The sequence below is a fragment of the Canis lupus genome, chromosome 28, assembly GCF_011100685.1.
Source record: "Canis lupus familiaris isolate Mischka breed German Shepherd chromosome 28, alternate assembly UU_Cfam_GSD_1.0, whole genome shotgun sequence".
Taxonomy (NCBI): domain Eukaryota; kingdom Metazoa; phylum Chordata; class Mammalia; order Carnivora; family Canidae; genus Canis; species Canis lupus.
In genome coordinates, this window is record NC_049249.1 from 35,917,101 (window position 1) to 35,937,509 (window position 20,409).

The 20,409-nt window shown below is 42.8% G+C and overlaps 1 protein-coding gene across 13 annotated transcripts in view; it reads right to left on the bottom strand.

Annotated features, from left to right (window-relative positions):
* C28H10orf90 (chromosome 28 C10orf90 homolog) overlaps nucleotides 1–20,409 on the bottom strand; it is a 206,234-nt gene that overhangs the window by 39,744 nt on the left and 146,081 nt on the right. The gene's annotated exons all lie outside the window — the stretch shown is intronic.

The window sequence follows — 20,409 nt, forward strand, 5'->3', positions numbered from 1 at the left end:
TAAAACCTTGAAAGGTGTTATTTCTGCATCCAGGTTTCTTCATGAGCATTCAAGTTCTCTGAAAATCCATCATTATTTGCATTATTACAACAATTTCAATTCTCTAAAGACAGTGAAGTCAGTGGAACTGTAAAATGGAAGTTCAAAATGACTTAAGCAGTGACTCTACAATGGCCCAGATGGTACAGGCTAATAACCATTGTGGTCATAAAAGAGTACATTAAAGACTCCTAGGAAAAACTCTAATGCTCAAGGAGCTGAAGGGGAGATGGAATATAAGACAGTTCCCAAAACAGGAAATATACATGGCTAATAAACAATTCTACCTTATTTGAAATTAAACATGACTGAGATACTATCTTTCACTGATTGAATTAGTAAAGTATAAAATTATATGCACTCAATTTTAGAGAGAACACAGGAGACCAGTTCTCCTATAAAGCCAATGGCCACATGCCACAGCAACAATTTTGTAAAGCAATTGGTAGTAAGGTCTCAAAACACTTAAAAGTGTTCAGATATTTTACCCAACAATTCTCCTTCCATGAATATCACTGAAGAACACAAGCAGAAGTGTGGTCAAAGATGTATGCACAAAGATATTCAATAAGTGTTATTATTTATAGAGGTAAAAAATTAAGAAACAAGCAAAATGCCCAATATTAGAAATGTGGTTAAAAATTTTATATCACTATAGGATCTGAATATTAAACTAATACGTTCACAGAGAATTTTTAATAACATGGAAAACAAGTCACTCTGATTCATAGCTTGAGAAAAACTGTAATGATGTTAGATAAAGCCTATTGAGGTCATTTAAAAAACCCAACTTAAAATAAACACCACTTAAGTTTCCTTGTGTAAATAAAATGCAACAATGTATAGGCTTTAAAAATTAATATTGTAACAATGACCATTAGTCTATAAATTTAATTTTTAAAAATACCCTAAAATCCCAACATTTTTTTAAATGAATGACTAACTTAAGAAAATTCCACTGGAAAAAAAATATTTTACTTCCTACAACATGGTTAACTAGATACCCAAAACACCCTTATGCTAAAAAGCAATTAAAAACCATGGAAATAAGCATAAATACATATAGCTCAGCTTGAAGGAAAGTAAGGAAACCCTTCAGAGCCCAAGAAGAAAATTGGAGACCAATCCACCTTCTCTAAGGGCAACTGCTGATTTCTGGTCATCCAGAGCTTTGGATTTAAGGACAAATAGACTAGTGGACAAAACCTGGTGACTGAAACTATGGGAAGTCAGGCTAGAAACCCCTGCATGAAACACCAAGTCACAATCACAAGCCGATCCCCTCTCAGGCTTAGGGCCAATATTCACACAACCCACTCAGTATGAACAACCATAGGTTGGAATTTTAGCATAATGTGAGCCCACCTGAGAGGAGCATGAAAATCTCTGGTGGAACTTAGCCCCAATGTAGGATTCAGAATTTCCACAGATAAAGTTCCAGTGAACATGTGCTCAGAATCACAGTAGCCAAAGAGCAATCATATATGGTAACCATGGTTACCAAAGTACGCATATATAACCCCAAAAATCACAATATATGCAAGAAACCACCATTAGCAAGAGTCAGTAGATAAGCAGAACTGTAGATTCTGACTACATATGCCTCAGATACTAGAAATATCAGATAGAAATTATAAAATAATTGACATGTTTGGAGGCATAAAAGAATTAATCAAAGTTATCAATAAGGAATAAGAGACTATAAAACTGGCCAGAGCAATTTCAAAAAGAAACTTAAAGGTGCTCCCCACAACGAAGAAATGCATTAATTGAAGCTTAAAACTCAGGTGAACTTAGATAGAGCTGAAAACAGAATTAGTGAAGTAGAATACTAGCCTAAACAAAGTTTAATGAATGCCTCAGAGAGAGTCAAATAAATGGAAATTGAAAGGCAAGCCAAGAGGAAAGAGGATGGAATGAGTACAAAATACATCTGAGCAGAAGTGACAGGGGATAATAAAAGAAATGATGGAGAAGAAATAAAGAAATGGTTGTGAAACTTCCAGAACTAATAAAAAGAACCATCAGCCTCATGAAGCACAGCAAATCATGCAAACAACAAAAAAGAGATCCACATCTAAAACTGTCGTGGTGAGGCATAATCCCAACACAAACAGAAGATCTTAAAAACAGTGGGGAAAAAAAATACAAAGGTCAACAATTATTAGGCCTACAGCTGCCTTCTACAGCTGGAAGCCCAAAGCACTAGGATAATATTTTCAGACGGGTGGGAGAAAATAATTGTCATTATAGAAGCTTATGCCTTACAAAGTTTTCTTTCAAGAATATTGTGAAATAAAAATGTTTTTAGAATTCCCAACTTCCCTACCCCCAAACAAATTTGGAGAGTTTACCACCAAAAGTCCCTCCATTTTGGAGCACTTTGGTGGCTCAGTGGTTGAGTGTCTGCCTTTGGCTCAGGTTGTGATCCTGGGATCGAGTCCTGCATCAGGCTTTCTGCAGGGAGCCTGCTTCTCTCTCTGCTTGTGTCTCTGTCTCTCTCATGAATAAATAAACAAAATCTTAAAAAACAAAACAAAAAACAAAACAAAAAAACCCTACAAGTCCCTCCAGTTTGATGTGCCACCAAAAGGGACATCTCAAATATATATTTTAGGAAGATGAGAATTGATATCAGCAGCAAAGATCTGACATATATAAAGGAAAGGGGAGCCCAAGCAGTGGTAACCATGAGGTGAATTAAACAGATTGTGTAAAAGTAACATTGGATTTATAGGACTCCTAAAACAAAATATAAAAAAAATAATAGGACTAAAACATAATGATCAATCTGAGGGGGTGATGGGAGTTAAGATTCTAAATTGTTTGAGAGAGGATTAAAAATATCAACTTTCAGCTTTGTTAATTTCACATGTTACAATTTCCAGCTGGTCAATGAAATAATAAAGAGTATAACTTCCAAACAGCAGAGGAAAAAAAGTAGAATAAAAAAAATTATTAATTACAAGGTTATGAAAAGAGATAAAAAGAAAAGGTAGGACAAAGAGAAAGCCAAAATAACATGATGGAAATAAATCCATACATACCAGTAGTCAAAATAAGTGTAAGTGGTCTAAATTTTCTAGTTAAAATAAGTAAGAATAGCTAATAACCTTTAAAAAGAGCAGTGATTATCTTCTTGCCTTATCAGATAATAAATCATACTATGAAGATACATAAAACATAGCTATATTGGTGGAGCATATGTAGAAAAGATTTTGAACTGAGTGTGAAAAAATGTATATCAAAAATAGAAGGAAATTCGCATCTTGAAATAATTATGTGAAAATATTTGATATGAGCATTTGATTTAAGTTTCCCTCTTAGGCTAAAAAATTAAACAGGAGAGGAGCAAATTTAGGACAAAGTAAATAGACACAAGGAAATAATAAAGCTAAAAGCAGAAATCCGTGTAACAGAAAATCGGCAAACTAAAAAAAATAAATAAATAAATAAATGGAACAAAACCTAGATCCTTGGAAAAATTTTAATAAAATGAATAAACCTCTAGCTACACTGATAAGGACCAAAAAAAAAAAGAGACACAAATTATGAGTACCCAAAACAAATGAGATAACATCATTACAGATCCAAGGATAGTAAAAAAAAAATATTATGAACAACTTTGTGGCAATAATTTCAACAATTTAGGAAATGGCAAATTCCTCGAAGGATGCAAATTACCAAACAGATTGCAGAAGTAGTAAAAAGACTAGTCCTATAATAATTAAAGAAGTTTAATCTGTATTTAAAGGTTTCCCACAGAGAAAACTTCAGGCCAAAATGACTTCACTTGTGATTTCTACCAAACACTTCAGGGAAGAAATAATATCGACCCCCCAAAGTCTCCTCTTGAAATAAAGAGATCACTTCCCAATTCGTTGTATAAAACTAGTATTTTCTTGATACCAAAACCAAAACATTTTTTAAAAGGACATACCACTCTTCCATATTTAAAAGGAACAAATATTGAAAAAAAAAGATTCCTAAAAATATTAGCAAATAGAATGCAGCAATATATTTATTTTTGGATGTATAATACATCATGACTAAATAGAGTTTAACCTAGAAATATATAGTTAATTTATCATGAAAATTTATGTAATTCCCCATGCTACAATATAAAGGAGAGAAACCCTATTATTTCAAGAGGTACATACAAAGCATGTCAGTGTTCAACAATAATAAACACTTTTCATCAAATTTGAAATAGAAATAATGAAACCACCAGAACAAAAATTGGCAAAAGATTAGACTAGACATTTCTCCAAAGAAGACATACAAAATGGCCAACATGCACATGAGAAGATGCTCGATATCACTAGGGAACCATTAAGGAAATGCACATCAAACCCACAAAGAGATACCAGTGCACACCCACTAGGATGACTATTACCAAAAAAAATCAAAATGACAGGTATGGACAAGGATACAGAGAAATTGGAAGCCTTGTGCTTTGCTAGTAGAAATGTGAAGTGTATAGGTGCTGTGGAAAATGGAATGGTGGTTTCTTAGAAAATTAAACATGGAAATCCTATATGATTCAGCAATTATACTTCTTGGTATTATACCCCGAAGAATTAAAAGCAAGAGACTCAAAGAAATATGTTCACAGCAGCATAATTAACAAAAGCCAAAAGGTGGGCCCAACGACAACCAAGTGTCCATTGACAGATGAATGCACAAAATGTGGTCCATCCACACAATGGACTATTATTCAACATTAACAAAGGAGGAAATTTTGACACAGGCTACAGTGTAGATAAAATGAAGAGATTATGCTGTGTGAAATAAGCCAGTCACAAAAGGACAAATACTGTATAATTCCACTCATATGAGGTGTCTTGAGTAGTCAAATTCCTGTAGAAAGAGGAATGGTGATTTCCAGAGACTGGGGGAGAGGGAATGGGGAATCCAAGTTTCAGTTTTGCAAGATGAACAAAATTCTGTGGATCCATGGGAGTAATGGTTGCAAAACCATTACTGAATATATTTAATGCCACAGGACTGTACACACATAAAATGGTTAAAAGGATAAATTTTATGTTATATCAGGATAAAAAATAAAAGAGAAAAAAATCAGAGTAGAATGACTCTTCTCAACCTGGCAGATGGACTCTATCTACCTACCTCACCTTCCTATCTATATTTTTAAATCCTGGCAGCTAACAAGGGAATAAGCCAGGATGCTCACCCTCATTACTGCTGTTCCACATTTTACTGATAAGTCTTAGTGTAAAAAGGCAAGAAAAAAGAAGGTAATGGCATCAAGATGGGAAAAAACAAGTAGAATTTTCATCATACATAATATTACTGTGTATGTAGAAAATCCTGGGGAATCTACAAAAAAAGCTACTATAATTAAGTGCTTCTAATGACATCGCGGATTCAAGGTCATTATACAGAAATCAATTATATATGTCTATGTGTAAGCATAAAAAAGGGGACATGAAGTGTTTAAAATCACTATCAGTCATTTTGGGGAGCATTCAGAACGTGAAATAAGCAGGAATGTATTTAACAAAACACATGAACGATCTTTATCGTGAAAACTATGAAACATCGTGGAGAGAAATTCAAGATAGATGTCGTGATGTGGAAAAATCTCAAAAGCATTAGTCTAAGTGGAAGAAAACTTCCGAGGAAAAAGCCCAATCTCCTTCAATTTATATAGATTCTAGAATAGAGACAACAAAAACAAGATTGGCAGTTTCCTGATACAGGGAGGAAGGGGAAGATGGGCTCGGAAGGAGCCAAATATTTTTCTGAGCTGAAATATTCTGTATCCCACTGTGATGCTGCCTACATGGGCACATATGCTAAACGTGTGTACCTTAAGGTAAGCAAGTTAAACCTCCGTAGAGCTGATGAAAAGCAAACAACAGAGTGTGGGATTGAAATGAGAGGGTTTTTTTAATATAAAATTAAAATTTGATAAAGTATGATGGCAGCCAGAGCCTCTCCCCACCTGAGTCCCGCAGTGACGAAACACATCAGATGCCAACATGATGTCACATTTAGGAGTATTTGAAAGATGCCCCATCTCTCAAATGCCTACATGGTCACAGAGCAGCTCCTGTGAGTCACGTAATATTTAAAAGCATGGAAATTTCTAGAAGGAAACTGGAAATACGAGTCAGGAAATCCTCGTATAAATATTAATTCGATACAAGATTGGCATTTCCAGCCAGTAGAGAAATAATAGATTATCTCATCAATCGTCCACAGACAATGGGCAAACCATTCAGGGAAAAGAGACGCCAAGCTTCTGCCACCTGAGGACGTACATCCAGGGGGATTACAGATTTACACAAAGGAGCTGGAGAATGGGCTTAGGAAAATAATAAAAATTACTGACTGTCAAAAATTAAACAGGCATGGTGACTAAATGCAATGTGGTGCCCTGGACGCGATCCTGGAATAGAAAAAGGACATTTGTGGAAAAACCGGTGAAATCGCAATGAAGTCTGGAGTTTAGTTAAAAGCACTGTGGCAATACTGATTGCCTCGTTTAGGTCAGGGGGTCTCAGCTGCGGGTGATTTTGCTCCCCGGGGAACATGTGGCAATGTGCAGAGACATTTTTGCTTGTACGGCTGAGATGAATGGAGACTCTGCTACCAGTGTCTTGGGGTCAAGGCCAGGGATGCTGCTAAGCCCTGCAACACACAGGACAGCCCCCCCAGTGAAGACCCCCCCCATCCAAAATGCCGATAGTGCTGGGGTGGAGGAACTGTCATGGAGAAAAGTGCTGCGATTCTGTAAGACACAGGGAGAAGCTAGATGTAGGAGATATCCAGGAACTCTCCGTACCACCTTTGAAACTCTTCTGTCAACTTAAATCATTTCAAAACTCAAAGTTCAAAAATGTATGATGCCCAACATTAAAGAAATACAAAAAGGAGATTTTAACATAAATACAAATCCAAAAGAAAAAAAAAAAAGACTGAAGCAGACAAAGAAAATACACAGGCAATTTACAAGAGCAGAAATATAGATCTACCACAGGGGAAAAGTTCAACATGAAAAAATTTGCATCCATGTATCATAAATATCATTTTCCATTCATCAAAATGGCATGGAAATCGCTGTGATGCCAACACTGAACGTTTGTGCATCTTCAGGGAAGCTGGTGTTTATGTACCGATAGCGTAACTTCAGATACTTGTTGCAGAAAATCTTTTGGAAACCTAGATCTAAAAGCCTTCAAACTCTGCCTATCCTTTGACCCAGAAATCCTTAGGAATCCGAGTCTAGGAAATCATATGAAATGCCCATACAGATTTCTGTAGAAGGACACTTGTCAACACATTGGTTACAAAAATGTAAAAAACGAAAACAATCTATTCTATAAGAAGGTTTTTAAAACAAACCACAACAACAAAACCCCCAGGTAAATCCATGCAATGAAAGCCTGGGTAGCTTATTACAAGGTTAGCGGGAATATTGTAGGACATGAAAATGAGCTTCACAGTCCACTGCTGAGGATGAGTAGCCTCCTAGAGTGATGCTTTACAGGACGCCTTTTCTGTTCAGAAAGGACTGGAAGGACAGAATAAAGAAAACATGTTTGCTGCATCCAAGTAATCTGTTCAGGAAGATCTACGAAAATATCCGCAGTGGTGTTACCGTGGGTAGTAGGGCTTTGGTTGCTTTTCATTTCCCTCTCTTGGCTTATCTACATTTTAACTTTTATAATGAGTATATATATATATTTTTTAACAAGAGGAAAAGAAAACATTAAAACAGCAGAAGGAATGAAAGAGAAACATTACATTTACAGCCTTTTCTAAGCATTTAAATGGATGCTGGGGAGAAACCACAGAGTTCCCATGATGCCAAGAGCCAAGGAGGGCTTGGGGCTGAGACCATGAGGATGGGCTTTCCCACACCAACTTCTCCCTGAGGTCTAGACAAGCGACCCTGGGACATTCAACATGCTTTAAGGACCACCAGTCCCAGACTCTGCGGGTGGGGTCCCACACACCACTCTTCACAGCTTCTTTGTGATCACTCGTGAACCGGTCTTGCTTTATGGGGTGCAGGACAGGATGCCACTGGAACTCAAGGTCAGTTTCACCGTCTACACGGGCCATCTGAGCCAAATCACCTCAATATAATCCACATTTATGCAAAAATGGATAAGGCCCTACCTTAACACACCAGAGCTCCTCATCTGCTGAATATATACCAACCTTGCAATGCACGCCTAGACCCTCAATTTAGTCTCCTGTCCAAAGAGGGAGCAGATTTTAAGTAAAACTATACACCTTTTCCCTTCATTCCAGCCAACTTAGATATCAGTACCTGGGAAAGATAAGACCAAGCCCGAACACCAAACATCGCCCTAAGACCCTGCATGTTTACAAGAGACAGGTCTCGAAGTTGCCTGGATTTTCTGGTAACGTGGAAGGAGAAACATCAGGGGCTGCACAGACCAAATGTCCTGAGAGGGAAGAGTCACTCAGAAGACACACAGCTCTAGGATCAGGGAGTGTGGAGTTGTCACTCCTTGTGGGGCCCCCCCAGAAATGGCATTGTGTAATATGAGTGATCCCCTCCCTTAATGTAGGCTCGTGACACAACACACCAAAGCACAGTGAAGACCGAGGTAGTCCCACAGAAGATCAAAATGATGCAGTCCTTGTACCCAAATGTTTCAACTAATCAAAACAACCTGGACTTCTCTAGCTTTTGTCGCCAACTTCTGAGTCTATAGAAAACCGCCACCTAAGAGGCCAGTTTATATAGTCCTCACCCAGACTCTGAGTTTTACTCTGAGTTCCTACAGGGCATTTATCACAAGAATGGGAGTGGGGAAGGGCAGGCATTTGGGGGAGCAGGTTCTCACTGTGCGTGGCCCTGTGCAACTGCACTTCAGGACCCCCAAACCTTGAAGAGTTTGACCATTATCCCCGGAAAGCAGAGGATCATGATGCACACAGCGGAAGGGACATGCTGTCCTCCAGACAGAACTGTCCCTGAAGGGTAGTGGCATATGCCTCACCAAAATATGTCACTTTGCAGGAGCTGAGAGCAGCTGAGAAAAAGCCAGGAGAAGAAATGCTCTCTGCCCCCTCCCCATTTCCCTATTTGACTAAAAGCACAGCATAAATTTACAGAGGTGTCCCTCCTCCCCTCTCCAGCAGGAAGGACAGGAGTTAATCATCAGAGACAACTGCAGACGCATCAGCCAGGAGACAGCACCAGCAGAAGGGACATAACGAGCTCCAGCCTTACCTGGGATCCTCCCCGCCTTGCTGACCTTGGAAGCCTGACGCTGCTTTCTTTTGTCCTGTCATTTCTTCCCAGAACCATCGTCCTTGTTGAAGATCTACATAAGCCGGACTCTAGGCCGCTGTTCAGAGTCAGATTTCCCACGCATGCCCTTGCCCATGTACACACGTCAATAAACGGATTTGCTTTTCTCTGGTTAATCTGTTTTTTTTTTTATAGGGGCCCCAGAGAACACTTAGGAGGGTGGAGGGAAAATTATTTTCCATCCCCTACATCCTTCAGAAAAGAGCTCTTTACTGGAAAGACACTGGATTCCAGCACAGAGTCCAGTGTGGACCTTTTGAAAAAGTCCCTGGTGTGCCTGACACCCGCCCCTGGTTGAGAACATGTTTTCCACACTCTGGTGTTAGCTCCCAAGCCACAGGTGGCGGCCAGAATGTCCCCATGCGAACTGTGGTGGTTCATCCACAGGGATGCCCTCACCGGGCTCTGACCTAATCCAGGAAATAAATGATCCCGTGTAACAAATGGAGGACAATTGCTGCATTTAGCAACAAGCTATTGGGGCAGCATGGTTAAGATGACTTTCCAGGCTGGTCCTACCATCCTTATCTCTCCTTCCCCCAAAGTTAGTGGGGAGCACGGAAAATAAAGTTACATATTTTTTGGAAAGACTTGAGCTGCTTCTGCTTTAAGATAATGGGGAAAATAGGAGAGCTCACGAAGCCAGAGGAGTTAAACACACCACCACCTATTTCACACATTTTTCTTCCCTTTTCTTCAGGGTCACCCATTCCTGGACCACTTTTTCTTACAGAATTCACTGTTAGACCCATTCCTTCTTCCAAGATCCCGTCTACATGAATTTCCCACAGACAAGTCAGGTGGCACTGGGTCTAAAGATAATTATTTCCACTGCACACCCACTGTGCTCGGTCCTTGTGCACAAGGTCAGCAGCTAGCAGAGCCTGAACTGAAACTCAGATGAATCTCGTCCCCACACCCACGGTCTTCTGACGGTCACGTTCCCCTGACGATCACCGTTTCTCAGGCAGGTTTAGATGGCAGCTCTGCAGTTGCCCAATTTAGAAGATCAGACCATTTATTCTGTGGTCAGCCCGCCACAGCCCTTGAAACCAGGTCTCTCAATGACCATTTCCTAAACAACGTGAGGACACAAGCCACTCATACAACTAAGGGAATGCCTCAGGGGAAAAAGCGGGGGGAAAAGCCTTTTCCCCCCCATAAAGACAGTTGAGGTAGCTGACATGAACAACTTTGAGAGATCATATAGATGTTGGGAGATGATCTGAACATCATAGTCGAGATTATTGGGGAAAACAATACAATCTCATCCAAATTTACCAAGACCTAAGTGAACACACACACAAAACCCTTCATAATGTTTTTGCAACACTGTCCCTAGGTTTTCTCTTTTAACATTAAATCAGATCATCTAAAGGATAATGAGAACTTGTTCCATGGTAATACTTACTGAGTTCTTGGAGGGAAACAACAGTTGGAAATTTTTTCCTGCTAAATTTTAAAACCAAGTGGGAATGCCATAGTTTTCACTTCACTTTTTTGCAACCTACCTCTGGACAATGAATCTTACATGGCTCCCCACCCGTTCTTGGCCAGAGAGGTTTTAGATATGTCCACAGGAAGAGGTGGTTTGAGGAAAGACAAGACAGCTGGCTTTTAAGGGACCCTGACATCAGCAAGGCTTTGTTGGGTCATCAAAATGGCCTGTCCTCCAACCAGCACACAAGTCCTGAGCAAGGGCTCTGTGCTGTGTAGCTCTCTGCTGGCTGTGGAGAGGTCAATGCCAAGACTCAGACCTGGATCCTGACCTCAAGCTCCATGCAATCTAGAGGAAGAAAATGGTCTTCAAAATATAGCAAATATATCATATTAATAGGCCATAAAAGTCCTGGGAGTTGGGTACTTAAGAGAAATGGCTGGACCAAGTGCTGAGGCTGTGTCTCAGTCTGGTGAGCAACAAGGACTGCTGAGCAGGCTGGTCTGTCATCACCGTGGGCTGTAAGGAGGTCTAGGCATAGAATACAGGGCCAACAGTCCTCAGCCATGGGGGATTTTGTTGTGCCCCCAACCAGGCAATGTCTGGAGATAATTGATTTGGTCACAACTGGGAGGGAGGGCTATTGGCACCAAGTGGGCAGAGGTCAGGGGTGCTGTTAACCCCCCACAGTGTACAGACAGCCCTTACAACAGAGAGTGATCTGGCCCCACATGTCTAGGCCTAGAAGAAAGGTTCTGAGGCCTAAAGAAGAAAGGTATGAGGTGCGGGGCCATGGGGACAGCCACAGCCAAGGTCGAGGTGAGAAGCAGGAACAAGGAATGCTCACCAGCAATCACAGAAATGCCAGCTCAAACCACAAGGCTGGAGTTTTCATCTTGGAATTTGCAGAACTTAGCAGATTGGTCCCTAATCTTGGCCAAGCACGTATACAGAAAGGGCCTTCACAACTGAGAAAAGAAGCTTCCACCTCGGCTTCTCCTGCAGTTGAATCTGGCACTGTGCCCCAAAACCTTAAAAGGTTGATACTCTCTGATCTAGATCTGCCAGTTAAAGGATTTTTTCCAAAAGGATGTAATCTAGCAAAGCCTTACACACCCAGTGTTCGCATTAATATTATTCCAAAAAGTGAAAAATGAGTAACAACTTTAAGGGCCAAGAATGAAGAAATAGTTAAATAAACTATGATATGTCCATAAAACTCACCATTTCAGTCAATAAAATGTTCTCTGTAAAGTACTGTTAATATCAGGAAATATTTATGACCTAGGGCTGAGTGGCAGAGACCCAGAGGAAAATCACATACGTAGCAGGATCTCAACTATTTAAAAGAAAAAAACATACATGCGTAAAAAACCTTGGAACAAATACACCAAAGTATTAACAATGATTATTAAGCTTTTTATTCTGCTTTTTTATTATTCTCAGTTGCCTGTAACGTATTAGTTTTATATCAGGAAAATAAATCCATCTGGGCATGGAAGTTCATGAAGGCAATAAAGAAAGGTATGGATAGGGGTGGTGGGGGTGGACACAGAGGCCAAGGGACGGCTGTGGGAGACTTTCGGCTTTTTCAGTGACCAAACATAGCAGCAAGGGACTGGGAAGGGGTTCAAAGATGACCCAGGCTTCTGAGCCTGGGGTCCAGGAGCTGAGACGACCATTACCAAGAATAGAAGCAAACAGAACTGAGCACAAAGGTGACCACGGTGGCCTGGGATGTGCCATCAGAGGCTGCAGAACACAGCCAGATGCGTGAGTGTGAAGCCTGCCCCTCCCTCCACAGTGAGCAGGTGCCTCTGTGCAAATCTGTTTACCTGGAACCTGAAGGTAAGCAATGTTCCCACCTCATGGCCTTTTAGAGCAGTAAAGGGATGAAAATGGTGAAGTACCTGGACCAGTGCCCGACAACACTAAGACCCCAATATGGAAAAGCTGGGGAGCTCATAGCACTACCACCCGATAGAAATGCTGCTGCTCCTTCCAGGCCCCAAATATTTGCATCCCAACCCTGTTCAGTCCCTGTCCCTCTCTTTCCTTGGGCCTTCTCAAACAATTCTGCAGCATAAAACACCAACTCTAGGAAGAAGCTTCCCAACCACACCTGTAGCCTAGAACATTCTCCAAAGCTCTAGATTCATGGGCCCAACCTCCAGCTTGCCCACTGCACCAGAAGGTTCCACTGACACTTCAAATGTATCCTGACCTTGTGGCACTCGGGGTCATCTCTGCTCCTCCTTGCATCCTCCCCATCTGGATGAAAACCTTCTTCCCTGTTATCCATAATACACAAACAACTCTTAAAGCTCAACAAGAAGAAAACAAACAATTCCAGTAAAACATGGGCCAAGACCTTAACAGACACCTCACCAAAGGAGATACGCAGATGGCAAGTAAGCAGAAAGATGCTCCACGGAAAGATGCTCCATGTCATCAGGGAATTGCAAATTAAAACAACAGTGAGACACCGCTACACACCCATTAGGATGGCCACAATCCAGAAGGCTGACCACACCACATGCTAGTGAGCATGAGGAGCAACAGAAGCCCTCACGCGTTGGCTGGCCGGAAGGCAAAATGGTACAGCTACTTTGGAAGACAGTTTGGCAGCTTCTTACAGAACTAAACACGCTCTGGGAAAGCTTTCTGTAAAAGTAAACAAACAGACCAACAAAAACTAAACATCCTCTGGCCATGCGATCTAGCAGTCACACTCCTTGGTATCTCCCCAAAGCAGTTGAAAACTTATGTCCACAGAAAAACCTGCGCACAGATGTTTACAGCAGCTTTATTCAACACTTAGAAGGAACCAAGATGTCCTTCAGCAGGTGAGCGGAGAAACTGTGCTCCATCCAGACGATGGAATATTATTCAGTGCTAAAAATATAAATAAATAAATAAATAAATAAATAAATAAATAAATAAATAAATAAATAAATAAATAAATAAAGTTGAGCTATCGAGTCACAAAAAGACATAGAGGAATCTTAAATGCATATCGCTAAGTGAAAGGAACCAACCTAGAAAGGCAACGTACTGTAGGATTCCAACTACTGGACTTTCCAGAAATGGTGAAATACAGAGACAATAAAATGGTCAGTGGTTGCCAGGGGTTAGTGGGAGGGAGAGATGAATAGAGCACAGAGGATTTTTAGGGCAGTGAACTATTCCTTAGGCTACTACAGTGGTGGATACGGGTCACAGTCCCGTGTGTTTCAACCCACAGGAGGCACAGCCCCAGGAGAGCACCTACAGTAAACGACAGACTTTGTGTGATTGTAGTAGATCAATGTAGGTTCATTGACTGTGACAAACGTACCACTCAGTGGGGAGGTTGACAGTAGGGGAGGTTGCTGCATGCGTGGGATGTGGGATTTGTGGCAAATCTCCGCACCTTTCTCTCAAATTTGCCGTGAACCTAAAATTGCTCTAAGAACTAGTCCGTACACAAAAACACCACCACCTTCTCTGAATGCTTAAGCCAGAAATCCGGGTTCCACCTCCTCTGGCTTCTTCCTGAGCTCAGTGGTCCTCAAGGCCTGCGAGTTCCACCATCAGACTTCTCTCACCTCTGCAGCCCCCAGGATGGCTCTCAGGTGCACCACAGCTATGGCCTCACCTGCTTCCATCTCTCACCCTCTCTGAGAAGCAAGATGATCTTATTAAAGCATAAATTGCATCACACCATCTTGCTGCACTTAGGGTAAAATTTTAAATCCTTTTTCTGGTCTCTAAGCCCCTAACCCCACCTAGGACTGTGGCCCGGGCTCACATGGCCTCACTTACTATGTGGGAGGTGCACAGACCTTCTCAGCAACTCCAAAGTGTCATGACCCAAAGCTTTGGGACACAATGGCCCTTCTACTTACCATTCAAGAATCAATTCTTAAAAGGCTCCTCCTCAGAAAGTTCCTGCTAACGTCCCTTCTTCTCAATTAAGCCTGCCTTGTCAAACTCTCTTACAGTCATCACTACCCCCTAGAGCACTGACCGTGGTCTACAATCACACTTATTTTGGGGAGTCAGTTGGATGTCTGTCTTCCCCCTGGACCATAACCTGCATGCCAGGGAGACCATATCTAAGTTTTGTTTCAGTGTTATGGAACCAGAGCCTCACCCAGTGCCTGACACCGTGGCTGACACAATAAATGTCATGTGACTGAGGGAGGGTTGTCTAGATGGAACACTGGTCTGGCACTAGCAGGAAGTGCCGGGGCTGGACACATGCCTAAACCACTTAGTGGCAATGGCAGGTGGCACAGAAGTGCCTGATCCTGGGATCCCTGGGTGGCGCAGCGGTTTGGCGCCTGCCTTTGGCCCAGGGCGCGATCCTGGAGACCCGGGATCGAATCCCACATCAGGCTCCCGGTGCATGGAGCCTGCTTCTCCCTCGGCCTATGTCTCTGCCTCTCTCTCTCTCTCTGTGACTATCATAAATAAATAAAAATTGAAAAAAAATATTTTAAAAAAGAAGTGCCTGATCCTGCTGCTGACGTACAAAGAGGCAGGACAGCACGTGCCAACATTGAACCTTATTGACACTGCATCTCTGGAGCGGGAGAAAAAAGAGTCAGAGAAAGCCAGGAGGGTACTGGTTGGGAAAGGTTGGGGCGAACCCAGAGTACGCAGGGCGCTGGAGGTCAAGGACGAGAGAGCTCTTCCCTTGGACTCTGAGCATCTTTCCTACATTCTGGGAGTTAACCTACAGAGATGATCCCTCCCCCCCCATTCCACAGGTGGGACAATGGGAGACTTTGTAGGAAAAGGACCTGCCCAAAGTCACCCAGAGAGCCCGCCCCTGAGCAGGAGGTGGCATGCTTTTCCAGTGAAAGCCCAGAGAGCAAATACTATGGGCTTCATGGGTCACTCGGCCTCTGTCCCAACTAGTCAACTCTGCTGTCTAGTGAGGAAGCAGCCACAGAACAGCATGTGGAACAGCATGGCTGTGTCCCAAGGGAACCTGATTTCCAGAAACGGGTGGGTTCGGCCCCCTGGGCTGCAGTTTGCTAACCCCTGCGCTCCAGCTCCTGCTAGATACCAGGGGTCCCAGTTTAGCGGTCCCTTTGCCAGCTGATTCTAACACCCACTGGCTTGGTTTACTGTTGACAACAAAACAAAACACAAGAACTCATTCCACTCGATTCTTCTTGTGTAGCTCCATAAAACGTAAGAAGACACAGGCAGATAGTTCACCTGGTCCTCAATGGCGCTCCTTGTGATCATGGTCTAAATGTGGGCCAGCCCCTGGGAGACAACTCCCCATCCAGTTGGTCAAGGCAGCCTCAGGGGACGCCCCACAGGCACATCCAGTCGCTGTGGCACCACCAGCACACCTGATCATCCACAACCCTGCTGGCTTTTCCTTCCAAACAGTCAGCGTCTGGCCACCTTTCAGCACACCCACCACACCACCTGGTCCAAGTCGCTGCTCCTGCACCAGGACAATGTCCAGCACGCATTTACTGAATGAATGAATAAACATCAAGGGTGGGGAGCAAATTCTCCAGTATCCTCTTTGTTCAGGTGCTAAGGTCCACGCGCATGCCCCCACCTCACTGTCCCAGATCCAGCCATGCAAGATCCTTGAGGTGTTTTAGAGAAGTAGGAGGTCACAGACGAGAAAGGTAGATTAAAGGGCAGCATGGCCAGCTATGATGTGCACTGTGATGCCCTCGATCCCCCTCAGGAAAGAAGGAATGATTCCCCAGCTGCTGAGAGTCCACCAGGACCATGGCAAGCATCTGGCACAGAGAGCTGCCTCACTCACGGTCACAGCCCCTTCCCGGGGGGGGGGGGGGGGGGGGCGGGGCAGGTAAAGGCACAGCCGCCTTGTCTCAATTCAGAATAACTCTGATGGGCCATCCCAAATTCAGAGTTCCCGCAGGCCTTCATTATGACCGCATCACAGAGCGACTTCTCCCTCTGCCCATTCCTACTTTTTTCCCTTCCCATCCACAGATGCCAAGACCACTCCCTAATAAATGCCCGTTAACCTCCAGCTCAAAGTTGGGTTTCCAGAGAAGCCAACATGCAAGACTGGCAAACAGAGTAAAATTTGTTTTGGAGGATGAATGGTTTGGAGTTAGCAAATTTCAGCCAGTAGGCCAAATCGGGCCACTGCCTGTTTTTGTAAATAAAGCTTTATTAGGACATGTCCATGCTCATTTACTTATGCATTGTCTGTGGCTGCTTGAGTTGAGTAGTCACTACGGAAACCATCTGGCTCTTTACAATGAAAGATTGTAGACCCCAGTTCTAGATCATTAAAGGAAAATCGTATTTGTAAAAAAAAAAAAAAAAAAGAAAGAAAGAAAATAGTATTTGTAAAATAAGAGCTCCTCAAATGTTTTCTGGCTCCTGATAAGAAGTTCTCATGGGACTAAAGGAGCAGAACCCAATGCAGATTTCTCTGGTAGGCTTGACACGTATGCATATGGTCTATCATTTTCCCTTAGTGATGAAAGTGCTTTCTTCATGACATAAACCTCACTCGCTACCCATGTGTTAGATCATAGCATCAGAACACTGGTAGACACAGTAGACCTTTCACGATGCAGCAGGGATCCAGTCATTCCTCTCCAGTGAATCCTCTCCAACCATTCACACCATTGATCACCAGTGATGCTAAGCTCCACCAGGAACTTCTCAGACCAAGGCCACCAGCAGTCTGAGCACCAGCGCAGCATACTGAGACACAGAGTCTGCCACAGAACTTCAATGCTTGGGGCAAATAAAAAAAAAAGTACAAAGTCTCTTCTCCAAAAGCATCTAGTGAACATCAATGGATGTCTTGGGAACAGGAGAAAGCTTCAGATCTAGGCCACAGATGCAAAATGAAACTGGCAAGAAGTAACGTACCAAAGTCAATACTGTTTCAGGCATGCAACACCCAGCAAAGAGAACTATTCCTATCAATACTGTACATCCCATAGGACAGCACAGAGAATGGGATTTCAGGCTGGGAAGGATTTCTGAGCCAATAAGTTCCACCTGTACCAAATGATGTAGCTTAGTAACTTAATTAGAAATTAACTGGGTAACTCACTCTCCTAATAGATTCTGGCCACCAAACGCTACTATTACTCCCTATGTCCATGAGTGGTCTTCAAATATTCCCATCGTGGTGATAGTGGAGATGGGGCCCACTACTGAGTCTCCACCCAGCTAGCTGCTCTGCTTAGGGCTGTCATTGAGAGAGTACAGTCAGAGCCAAGCACAGGACTGTTCTCAGCTCCGACACTTAATGGCCATGTGGACTTGGGCAAATCATTTCATCTTCAAGCCTCCTTTGTCTTAGCTGCAAAATAGGGATAACGATACCATCTCTACAGAATGGTCTGAAGGATTCCAAGAAATGGACACAACCGATCAGTCAGGACCTGGCGTCTAGAACCTGCATGGTATATGCTACGGTCCTTGGTAGGATGAGTGCTGAAGACAATGAAACCCTTCCTGAGAGCAGAGCAGGGAGCTGTACAATGCCCATCCTGCGGGTGCCGGCGGGAGGCATACCGACAGTGGAGACACAAGGAATGACACAAGGAATGTGATGCCCCCGTAGACATGGCCTATCTCTACTGCACCAAATGTGTGAAAGTTTCCCATTTTCCCTAATCTTAGTAACCTTTCTGCATGTGTGCCCCGGAGACTCATTCTAGAACACAATGTATAGGACTTCCTGTCTGGTGACCTAATGACTAGAACTGAAACGGCCTCGCCTGTTTGTAGAACCTTCCAGACTGCACCTCCCTTGTGGCTGAATGTCAGCAAGGCGGCTGGAGAGGATGCTGCTCGCACAGGATCTGGGGATCCTTCAGATAAAAAGAATCAGATTCAGTAACTATGAAATACGAAGACCGCTAATAGCTTGTGTAGCCACAGGAGGTTGTCAAGAATGCCTCCGCCGAGATCCCCGTTCCAGACAGGAAACACAAACAGCTCCTCGGAGTTTTAATGAGCACTGTCCCTGTCAGAAAGCACTTGCAATAAGGCTAGAAAGCTCTGTCAAGACCGAAGGTCAGCAAGCTCACCATCGGAGGTCTGTGTAGATTAGCCCAGGACAGGCTGTGGCAGTTAAAGCCCATGGGCGGTGCTTATAAACCTCAGGCAAGAATTCAGTAGCATGGACAAGAAGCGTGTTCTTGTCACCTGGGAACAAATACATCCCCTTGCAAATGACTTTCTGAGTGAGAAAGTAGGAAAGTCTAGGGAGGGTTGTGTGAGTGACTGTGTCTATGTACGCATCTGAGGCATGTGCGCAAAATGGCGAGCTCAAGCTTCTGTAATTGGAGCTTGATGACTGAGGGACCCAGAGTCACATGGACACTCTCCCTCACAGATGTCACCTGTGGCAAATAGAGCAGTTTTAATTTTTCCAAACTAGAGGGAATCTTCGAGAACACCAAACGCACCCCTTATCTAGCTACTCAGATGAAGAAAGGCTCGGAGAGTTGGGGTGGCCTGTCTACATTCACTGCACAAGAAAATAATAGACCAGCAACTTTCAAAAAGGTGACCCAGCCTCTGTGAATATATCTCCTCAAATGGTAGAATGAGGCCACATGATTCAGAGCCACCCACATGGAATCCTTGGGATCTGGAGTATATTCTGAGGGAAATCGGCCCATGGGAAGTGACTCACACTCTTTGCCTAAGAACATCAGTTACACGAGCAGTCATTCTACAAAGTCAAAATCAAATATCTTCTCTGCACCAAAACCAAATAAGTTGGGGTTGGGGTGGGGGATTTTCTCTGCTCATGCTCCTTTCCCGTGAAACCAATGTTTGGGACCTGGCTCTAGGGATTTTTAAAGAGCCTTTGAGGAACATGCCATAAATCCAAAGGATTATTTCACATCATGAGACACAACATAAAGACAAGGATGTGCTTCAGTGGGGGTGGAGGGGACAGACATACAACAATGTAGGTTGTATGTTTCCGGAATCTTCATGGACCAGGAAGAGGAGATGGTTGACTCGGGCGATTTCTTTCTTTCTTTCTTTTCTTTCTTTCTTTATGATAGAGAGAGAGAGAGAGAGAGGCAGACACACAGGAGGAGGGAGAAGCAGGCTCCATGCACCAGGAGCCCGACGTGGGATTCGATCCCGGGTCTCCAGGATCGTGCCCTGGGCCAAAGGCAGGCACTAAACCGCTGAGCCACCCAGGGATCCCCTGACTCGGGTGATTTCTTAAGATACTGAGGCCCATCTTTGTAACATTGATCAGGGCTTACATCTTCCTTTTTGCAGTAAGTCTGTAAGACTCAGAAGCATTTCGATGGTCTAATCAACCTGAAAGGCACGTCAAATTGCCTTAAAAATCTCTGCGCATTCAATATACACACGCTTGTTAAAATTAATTACATCATTTACCATTTCTATGCACATTATAGCTTAAAATGTTTTACAGCCATTTTTATTAATTAATAAAGCCTTAATGGACGAAAATTATACCATAAAATTATTGTACGTATGCTGCATTTCCAGTTTTACTACTATTATCTTTAAATATTTTCCCCGAGTGGAAAGTCACTAATTCATAAATTAGAGTCTCTCTCGCTGAAAGTAAAACTGAAAATTGGAAGTTTTCTACAGA